This window comes from Ammodytes marinus (assembly GCF_949987685.1).
Source record: "Ammodytes marinus genome assembly, chromosome: 7".
NCBI classification, from domain to species: domain Eukaryota; kingdom Metazoa; phylum Chordata; class Actinopteri; order Uranoscopiformes; family Ammodytidae; genus Ammodytes; species Ammodytes marinus.
The window spans coordinates 573691-584086 of NC_137211.1; the positions used below are offsets into that span (position 1 = coordinate 573691).

Genomic DNA, 10396 nt, shown 5'->3' on the forward strand with positions numbered 1-10396 from the left:
TTTAAATGAATAACGAAGGGTAGGACCAAGTTAAGAACGGTTAAAGAATGCCGTGTGTGAGAACATCTACAGACTGTGTACTTTATATTTGTTGTGTATTAATTCTAGAATAAATACACAACCAATGTAAACGATACTGTGATATTTCATCATGTTCTGAGGTGTCTTTGTGAAGGTGTTGTGCAAATTATTCTGTATATTTTAAACTATTTATTATTTTCTAAGAAAATTTGCAAATGTAACATTTAGCTTTTCCTAGAAGGAGGCAGATGGTTGTTATACTTTAGTGGAAGGTCTAACCATAATGCTGTGCACTCAGCAAGACGTGTGTCATGATTGCAAAGGTCTGAGCAAGACGTCTCCTCCTCAAACGAGCCTAATATGTGTTTGGTTTGTTCATAAACTGTCTTAAAAAGTGAATATATGTCATGCTTCGGGTTAATGATTATTGTAATTTTATCGCATGTTGCCTTTTTAAGAACCGGCTGGGGACAAAACAACGGATAACAATGAGCACAAACAGCTAACTGGTTTATTTACAGCATCTAGGTGTCATTCAGCGTTTATGCGCCCAATGTCTGGAACGGACTGCCAGAGAGTCTGAGGTCCGCTGAGACTCTCAACTCTTTTAAATCGGGTCTCAAAACGTTCTTGTTTCCCTTTTAACCTGTAATTTTATTTTATTTTATTTTTATTTTTATTTTTATTTTTATTTTTATTTTTATTTTTATTTTTATTTTTATTTTTATTTTTATTTTTATTTTTATTTTTCATTTTATTTTTTTATTTTATTTTTTGGTAAAATGTTTTAATTCTTTTATTTAAATGTTGTATTTTTATCCATGTTTTAAATTTGTTCCTTTTTTTTTGTATTTGTATTCTTTATTTGATTTTAACCCTGTGAAGCACCTTGAGTGGCCCTGTGCCTGAAATGTGCTCTATAAATAAAATTGCCTTGCCTTGCCTTGCCTAGGTCTGATAATGAATGAGCATTGTCCCTATCATTGATAAAATAAATACATGAAATGAAATATTACTGATTATTGCTCAATAAAGATCTACTGAGAATCACTATATTGTGTCATCTGGTATTTAGAGATTACATAGTAGTAGATTATAATAACTTAAAAAAATTGCACTTGTTACATCTCCATCTCAGCTAAATGTAATGTAATGTAATTTAATGTCATGTAACTTCTCTCTTTACTATCTTTGATTAAACCTGGAACACAGTGACATCTAGTGGTGAGCGCTGGTAACTACATGGTATATTAAGCCTATTAAACCTGGAACAATGGTTGCGTTCCGAATCGCATACTTTCTACTAGTATGTAGAAAAAAGATTTAGGATGTCCCGATTCTTGTGGCCAGATTTAGGATGGTTAGAAGTACCCGGATGTCCTACTTCATGCGGCCAAGATTGTTAGTGTTGAAAACTGCATCCTATTTGGGCGATTCTGACCCACAATCCAGTGCGCACGTGAAGTGACGTCACATCAATGAAGCCTCCATATGAAAACAAACAGGGATGCGACGGATATAAAAGCAAGAGGTAAGATCAAGGCGCAATGTTATGATGAAATAAAAGAGTAAAAGTATGTCCCAATAGTATGCCTACTGCATCCTAACTAGATTCTTTTTATCGTCGGATGTAGTATGGAGAATAGAAAGAAGAAAGAGTATGCGATTCGGAACGCAACCAATGATTATGGTGTTAATGCACAGCCTAGGCTCTGTGAACTGGTATGTAGGCAAAGGGCCTGTGCCAAACCTACAAACACTCGGCCCTAACATCTAGTGGTGACTGCTAGTAACTACATGGAATATAAAACATTGATTTTACGTTTTTAGAAAAGAGAACAATAATCAATAACCTTCACTATCAAAAAAAGTCACCCACTAATTTTATTCACTATATTTTTATACGTTGCAGACACTCACCAGTTTACTAGTTCACTAGATACACACACACATACACACCCTCCCCACTTACTACACACACACACACACACACACACACTATCTAATTTGAAAAAAGCTCAAACTCTTATTGCTGTAATGTGAAGCCATTTGTGCACCCACATTGCAGAAATAAAGCACCTCACAACCTCTCGTGAACTCACATACACATACATATTAAAGTAAAAATAATTGTGTTGGAAATGGGAGACCCAACAGAATTATTTTTACTTTCATATGTTGAACTTGTTGCAACATGCTGCAGCACACTATCAGTCAACATATCAAAAACTGAGTTTGGAATGAAGCCATGGAGGAGGAGCTTAACCCCTCACCTGCCTCACCTGAGACAAACCAGGTACATAGTTGATTTGAGAAACACCTTGAAACAATTAATTTCTGTTCAGCTGTGAGAGAGGAGAGACGCACGGACAGACAGACGGTAAGATTTAAATATTATATCAGATTATCATTGTTGGTCTGGACTTCGTTATACAAAATATATATTATGTAAACTTGTTAGATCTGATTTAAGCTCAATGTATTAGTATCCATGGGTCATTTTACCAAAGTCGCTTAATTACTTTTAAATTGTTTAAAATGTTCAATGTTAATTTGTTATTAACTGTTTCCTTGAATGACTTATCTTGTTGAGTTGTGTATGTTTTGCATAATGTTCTGTATATTCTTGACATGGTTAGTGAGCCCTTAATGCTCTTAATGTTGTTTGAGATTGATTAAATGGGAACGCTCGTTGCGCAGTTGGCAGAGCGTCCCCCCTCCCCCCCTGGGCAAAGGCCTCGCAGCAGACCCGGGTTAGAATCCAGCCCGGGTCGTTCTATGCATGTCATTCCCCTTTAACCCCCACATTTCATCTCTGTCTCTACAAAATGTATCTTATAAAGCAAAAATGCCCAAAAACTTTTGGTGACCAATCAGCTTCAGGCAGCGTACGTGACAACAATGCTGTTGGACAGCTAGTTAGTGACGATGCTGTTACTAAGGCAAGGCACGTCTGGTGTGTGTTTGTGGGGGGGGGGGGGGGTAGAGGTTGTTAAAATGTTCCGTACTAAACAGATGAAATGCGGTGAAACCAGTTGATCAGGAAACTTTGAAGCTGCGGTTTGTTATCTTTTTCTCTGAGCCTGGGACACATTCCTGTGTTAAGGTGCAGCCTGTACAGTTTAAGCAGCAGCATCCTTTAGAGGAGGAGTTCCACCCTCCTCACCTGAGACAAACCAGGTATGTTATGTCAACGCAGTTTGTTATTGTCAATCACACTCCCTACCAGGACCATTTTGAGTAGGTCTCTCTCATTTAGCTTTTCAGTTCATCCTGTGTCTGTCAGTGATGAAAATATGCAATAAGAACAACCAGACATACAGAGGACTATAACGTTTCTCTCTGACCCACGGTGCAATAAGAACAAAAGGATAAAATTAGGTAAAATAAGATAAGATGAAATAGTTATATATAGGGGAGAACGGGGGAATGTGAGCCATCGGGTAATGTGAGACACCCCCTGTATCTAGGCAATGGAACACATTTTTGGTCATGCGAGTCATATGTTTTCAAGCCCCTCTCATTTCCCCATGGCCATGAAAGAGAGGACCTCATGGTGCTGTGGTAAGCATGTTTTTTCACAAAAATTATTTTTTTGCATGTAAAAGTACATGTTCTTGCTGTCAACTTAATCGATTGTTGCAAATTGATTCAGGTAGAAAAACTTCTATCATACATGTTGATGAACTACCAACATATGAAACCATGTGATGATGATAACTGAAGATTAGCCTGAATTGCTGAGAGAGGTAGTTTTTTCTCAAATTGTGGCAGTGGGGTAAAGTGAGACAAATGCTGTGGGGTAAAGTGAGACAGTGTCTGTGCCCTCTTTTAATGAATCCATTATATTTGAGGTAGCAAGGAGACTAGTTTGAATAAGACAAAAGACAATGTGGGCTGGAGGTGGGGGTTGAATGTTTGAAGGGGTGTGTCAGCAAGGGCATGGTTTGGCACGTATGTATGTGGGGGACAGGAGAGTGACCTTTAACATCAATATACTCTAAGTCATATGTCTTTATTCAATGAATGATCCCAATAAAACAAATGCAGAAAAATATTAATCAAAGACTGAAAAGATGGAAAATGACAGCTGGGTCTAGTCCTGTGTTCTGAGTCCCAGGCTGTTCTAGCTGGTTCTGATTGTTCTTTGCTCTGACCCCCAGACACTAGCTGGCTCTAAGGGTCCTGTGTTCTGAACCTCAGACTGTGTTCTAATCTAACTGGTTCTATCTGTCATTTGAATGTTAATTATTGAATGTGAATTACATGTTGTATTTGATCAGAGTTACTTTCAAGTGTTTAGAAAAATGTGTGTTGCTTAATTGACCAAACCCAATGATTCTGTTACTAGTCTGACATTAGTTTTGGAATATTTGGTTTTCATGCTAGCTGTCAGGATTGTAACTGTTACGACATGTGTTGTTATGGTAGTTTCAGAGTGAAAAAAGTAAGTGGATCAGTTCAATAGGATTATATAGGGACGGTAGGGTCCCGACCCTACCAAAATCCAGCCTCTACTGTGTAGTCCCTACCAATAATACACCCGCTGTCCGTATTGTTTAGGCAATAATTATAGTACACAAAGGGTTAAAAATCAGTCTCTGCTAGAAGTCCCGCCTCTAAACAACTATCACGCTTTGATTGGCTGTAGCGGTTTCCCGCAAACCTACATTCAACCTGATTGGCCGTCCCCGCTGTCACTCCATCTGCTTGTTAAAAAAAAAAAAAAAGCTACCGGCAACTTGCTAGTCCCAGACAGGAGGAGCAACAGGACGCCTCAGTGCATAGCTAATATCTGCATCTGCGAGTGTAAGTTCTGCCTTCGGTCACGTCAGCGAGACGGATTTTAATATCAGTGATGTCATTTGCAGTAACACTTATATTTGTGTGTGTTTTATGCTTGTGCGTGTGTGCGTGTGTGTGTGTAGGATGTCGGAGATAGAGGAGAGGAGACCGGAGGAGGATGAGGATGAGGAGGAGGAGGAGGAGGAGAGGCTGAGACTGCAGGAGGAGGAGGAGGAGAGGGAGAGGAGGCTGGAGGAGAGGAGGCAGGAGAGGGAGAGGGAGAGGAGACTGGAGGAGACGAGGCTGAAGAAGGAGAGGAAGGAGGCGAGGCTGAGACTGAGACTGGAGGAGACGAGGCTGGAGGAGATGAGCCTGAGGCTGGAGGAGGAGGATGAGGAGGAGTCGTCGTCGTCGGAGGAGGAGGAGGACGGGAGGGAGAGACTGCAGGAGGAGGAGGAGGAGAGGGAGAGGAGGCTGGAGGAGAGGAGGCAGGAGAGGGAGAGGAGGCTGGAGGAGAGGAGGCTGGAGAGGCTGGAGGAAGAGGAGGAGAGGAGGCTGGAGAAGGAGAAGGAGGAGAAGGAGAAGGAGAAGAAGAAGTAGAAGGAGGAGGAGGAGAAGGAGGAGGAGGAGGAGTCGTCGGAGGATGAGGAGGAGGTGAGGCTGAGAATGCAGGTGGCGTATGAGGAGGAGGAGGAGAAGAGGAAGAAGAAGGAGGAGAAGGAGAGGCTGGAGAAGGAGAGGCTGGAGAAGGAGAGACTGGAGAAGGAGAGGCTGGAGAAGGAGAGGGAGGAGAAGGAGGAGGAGGAGAAGGAGGAGGAGGAGAAGGAGAAGGAGGAGAAGGAGAAGGAGGAGAAGGAGAAGGAGAGGGAGGAGAAGGAGAAGGAGGAGAAGGAGAAGGAGAAGGAGAAGGAGAAGGAGGAGAAGGAGAAGGAGAGGGAGGAGAAGGAGAAGGAGGAGAAGGAGAGGCTGGAGAAGGAGAGGCTGGAGAAGGAGAGGCTGGAGGAGAAGGAGAGGGAGGAGTAGAAGGAGAAGGAGGAGAAGGAGGAGAAGGAGGAGGAGGAGAGGGAGATGAGGCTGGAGGAGAGGAGGCTGGAGGAGGAGGAGGAGGAGGAGAGGAGGCTGGAGAGGAGGAGGAGGAGGAGGAGGAGGAGGAGGAGAGTTCTGGGAAATGTTTGGTTGGTTGAGTTGTGAAGTTATTTTTATTTTTTTTGGTACTTTGAGTCTTTCTTATTTTTCATTGGAAGCCCTGTATGTGATTGAAGTGATTATGTGGGGTTGGGTTGGTTCTAGTCCTAATGCACATGTACATTGTTGATTTGGTTTGTTCATAAACTGTCTAAAAAAGTGAATATATGTCATGTGATGGGAGCAGTTTGGGTGATAAATGTGATGGTGGAGGTTTGGTGATAATATTAGAGCACTTATGTGTATCGGCTTGTAAGTTGCGTATGTTTTATGTCACTGTTTTCTTTATCACTTATATACAGGTGAAACTCAAAAAAAAACATATGGATGATTATACTTTATATAGGGCCGACATTTCTGTATTTAAAATCCCTTTTTTATTGATTTTTATGTAATATTCTGAGATTTTTAATGTGGGGTTTTCATAAATTATAAGCCATTATAAATAAAATTATAACAAACGAAGGCTTGAGATATCTCACTTTGAATGTAATGAGTCTATATAATATATTAGTTTCACCATTTAGGTTGAATTACTGAAATAAATGAACTTTTGCACGATATTCTAATTTTTCGAGTTTCACCTGTATTTTCCTTGTTAAAATGTTTGTGGTTCCCTTGTACATTCAAAAAATAATAATAACGAAGGTTAGGACCAGGTTAAGAAAGGTTGAAGAATGCCTTGTGTGAGAAGATCTACAGACTGTGTCCTTTACATTTGTTGTGTATTAATTCTAAGTCCTATAGGGCGGGTTTATTATTATTCGGGTCACTGTTTATTGTTATTTTCTTTCATGTTGCCTTTTAAGAACCGGCTGGGGACAAGACAACGGATGAAAATTAGCACAAACAGCTAACTCTTATTTACAGCATCTTGGTCTGATAATGAATGAGCATTGTCCCTATCATGAATGAATAAATAACATGAAATTAAATGAAATGAAATGTTACTGATTATCGCTCAATAAAGATCTACTGAGAATCACTATATTGTGTCCTCTGGTATTTAGAGATTATATAGCAGTAGATTATAATAACTTGTTACATTGCACTTGTTACATCTCCATGTAGCACTTAGTACGTGTGTCACTTTGTAGTTTGGTTTATCTGAAGCTATAGTAGTGTGTGTGTGTGTGTGTGTGTGTGTGTGTGTGTGTGTGTGTGTGTGTGTGTGTGTGTGTGTGTGTGTGTGTGTGTGTGTGATTTGAAGCTATATTACTGACATGATTCCTGTTGTTCTGAGTTTGTACCTTCATGGTTGAATGCTCTTAATGGAAGTCTCTTTGGATAAAAGCGTCAGCTAGATGTAATGTAATGTAATTTAATGTAATTTAATGTCATGTAACTTCTCTCAGCTCATTTTACCAGTGCTACTAGAAGATTTCATGTTGCTCAGATTTTCAGTATTTTAGGATTAACGGACCGTTGGCGCAATGGGAAATATGTTTGGAAAGTATGACTATACACCTGTTGAAATAATGGTATGGAACCATTTTGAGTTCTACAAACTTAAGAATTTCAACCAACAACAGTTGAGATAAAGATTATTAGTGCTGACACATGGTGAACATACATACTGTACAGTTGAGGGCAGAATTATTAGCCACCCTATGATTTTTTTAAAAAGTATTTCCCAAGGGCTGTCAAACAGAGCAAAGATTTTAGTTTTTTTCTTTTAAGATAATTTTTTGTCATTTTCAAGCTTTATTAGACAGTACAGAGTTGAAATGGGGAGACAGAGAGAGAGAGAGCGAGAGAGAGAGAGAGAGAGGGTATGACCTGCAGTAAAAGTCCACAGGTCGGACTTGAACCTGCGACCACTGCAATGAAGGCCGGAGCCAATATGGTACGCGCTCTATCCACTACACCACCAGAGCGCCCCAGAGCAAGGAATTTTTAACACAGCTTTTCCAAACATCCTACTCTTATTTTGGATGATTACATTATGTTACTTTGCACACAGAAACAAAATTATTTCACAAAAAATAATATACTACCAGGGTCTAGATGATTAGCCCCCCTGATGCTAATAGTCAGTTGTGTTTCCTTTTAGCTGGAAAACAGCCTGCAGTCGTTTGTTATAGTTTTCAACAAGTCCCACACACGTCTCCTGAGTAATCCAGCCCATTCTTCTTTGGTGAATCTCTCAGGCTCCTCCAGATTTGATGGTCTTCTGCCATGGACTCTGGTCTTCACTCCACACCACTGATTAACAATGGGATTCCAGTCAGGGCTTTGTGAAGGCGTATGTATTGGGTTTTTGTCGTGTTTTGAAGACAAAGCGAAGACCCAGACCCAGTTTTGCTGCTGACTGCTTGAGGTTTTCTTTCAAAATCTTTCCGGGGTGCACCGGTGGCGTAGTGGATAGAGCGTGTACCATATTGGCTCCGGCCTTACTGGCAGTGGTTGTGGGTTCCAATCTGACCCGTGGACCTTTCTCTCTCTCTCTCTCTCTCTCTCTCTCTCTCTCTCTCTCTCTCTCTCTCTCTCTGTCTCCCCATTTCAACTCTGTACTGTCTAATAAAGCTTGAAAATGAAAAAAAAAATATCTTAGAAAAAAAAAAAAATCATCACGTATCCTTCTTTCTTCACGCTTCCTTCCACCTTGACGAGATTCCCAGTTCCAGACCGATGAGGCGTCCCCACAGCATAATACTCCCACCACCGTGTTTCACTGTGGGGACGGTGTTCTTTGGGTTGTACGCCTCTCCCTTCTTTCTCCAAATATAAGCAGCATCTCTGTGGCCTAAGAGCTCTAGTTTAGTCCCATCTGACCAGAGGACACACTTCCAGTAGGGGAGACCGGGGATAGTAGGCACACTTTTTACTTTTCTTTCCTTATTGGGTTCCTTTTCTGGCTGCAGCCTTTGGATAACATGTGACAACCAACCCCCCAAAAAATGTGACGACCAACCCCAACTTGAATTTCTTGCTAGCATCAAGGCCAACAACCATCTGACAACTAATTAGCTTGCTAACCACAATCTAAACTATAGTTTACCGTTCACACTTTGTATGGGTAACAAGTGTTTTGTTATAAACCCATTGTGTAAAAGCCTAGAAGAAAAATACTGAGGAGCTAAATATTTTCAATTTGACATGAAAAACACAAACAGTCCTCTCACCTCAAATGCAGCAGTCTAACTCCAAGGAAGACTATGTAGGTGACCTCTGATCCCAATTCTGGATATATAAATAACAAAATCTCACAGACAGCGCCTTCTGGTTCCGAGATATAACAATTGTGACAACGAACCCGTGTGAGATATAACCCCGTTCTCCCCTATACATAATCTTTCTCCAGGTTATCCTCAGCATTCTTCAGTCTGGCTTGAATGTGTCTCTTCTGCAGAAGTGGAGTTTTTCTTGGTCTGCAACCTTTTAGTCCACTCCTGTTAAGGGTTCTAGTGATTGTCTTCTTTGAGACTACAATCCCTGACGTGGCTAAGTCTTTAGACACATCTCTCGCTAGTTCATTCCAATGTCTTTGAAATATGTCACTTCTAACCTCTGCCAGGCTTGTTCTGTACTGTCTGGCTCTCTTTGAATTTCTTGATGATACTTCTCACTCCAGTTCTAGACACTTGGAAACTCTGTGATAACTTTGTATATCCATCTCCGGCTTTGTGAGCATCAACAATTATTTTTCTCAACTCTAAACTGATTTCTTCTGTTTTTGGCTTGATCATCATGAAGCATCTCAAGTGACAGCTCAAACCCCCTTCTATTGTCCAATATTGGTGATCCTGTGTGAATTGTAGCCTAATTTTCCTGTTTTCAGCTGACAGGAGTGTCACCCGGTGGGGTCTTCTGTTGCTGTAGCCCATCTGCTTCAAGGTTGGTCGTGTTTTGCGATCAGAGATGGTATTCTGCATAACCTGGTTGTAACGAGTGGTTATTTGAGTTACTGTTGCCTTTCTATCATCTCAAACCAGTATGCCCATCCTCCTCTGACCTCTGACTTCAACAAGGAATTTTACGTCCACACAAATGCCGCTCACTGGATATTTTTTCTTTTTCGGACCATTCTCTGTAAACCCTAGAGATGGTTTAGAGTGAAAATCCCAGTAGATCAACAGTTTGTGAAATACTCATACCAGCCCTCCTGGCACCCTCAACATTGCCATGTTCAAAGTCACTTAAAACCCCTTTCTTCCCCATTCTGTTGCTCGGTTTCAACCTCAATAAGTTGTCCTGTCCAGGTCTACATGCCTAAATGCATTGAGTTGCTGACATGTGATTGGCTGATTAGTTATATGTGTTAGCAAGAAAATGAACCGCTGTACCTAATAAAGTTTTCAGTGAATATATACTAGTGTGAAGTGGTGACACCTCATTGGAAGAGTTGAACACAGACTCATGACCTAGTCTGTGTATTAACACTGGGTTTATTTTCAGCACAAAA

General features: G+C 40.8%; 1 protein-coding gene across 1 annotated transcript in view; it reads right to left on the bottom strand.

The window, feature by feature from the left end:
- cxxc1a (CXXC finger protein 1a) overlaps positions 1-10396 on the bottom strand; it is a 50262-nt gene that overhangs the window by 29581 nt on the left and 10285 nt on the right. The window lies entirely within an intron of this gene.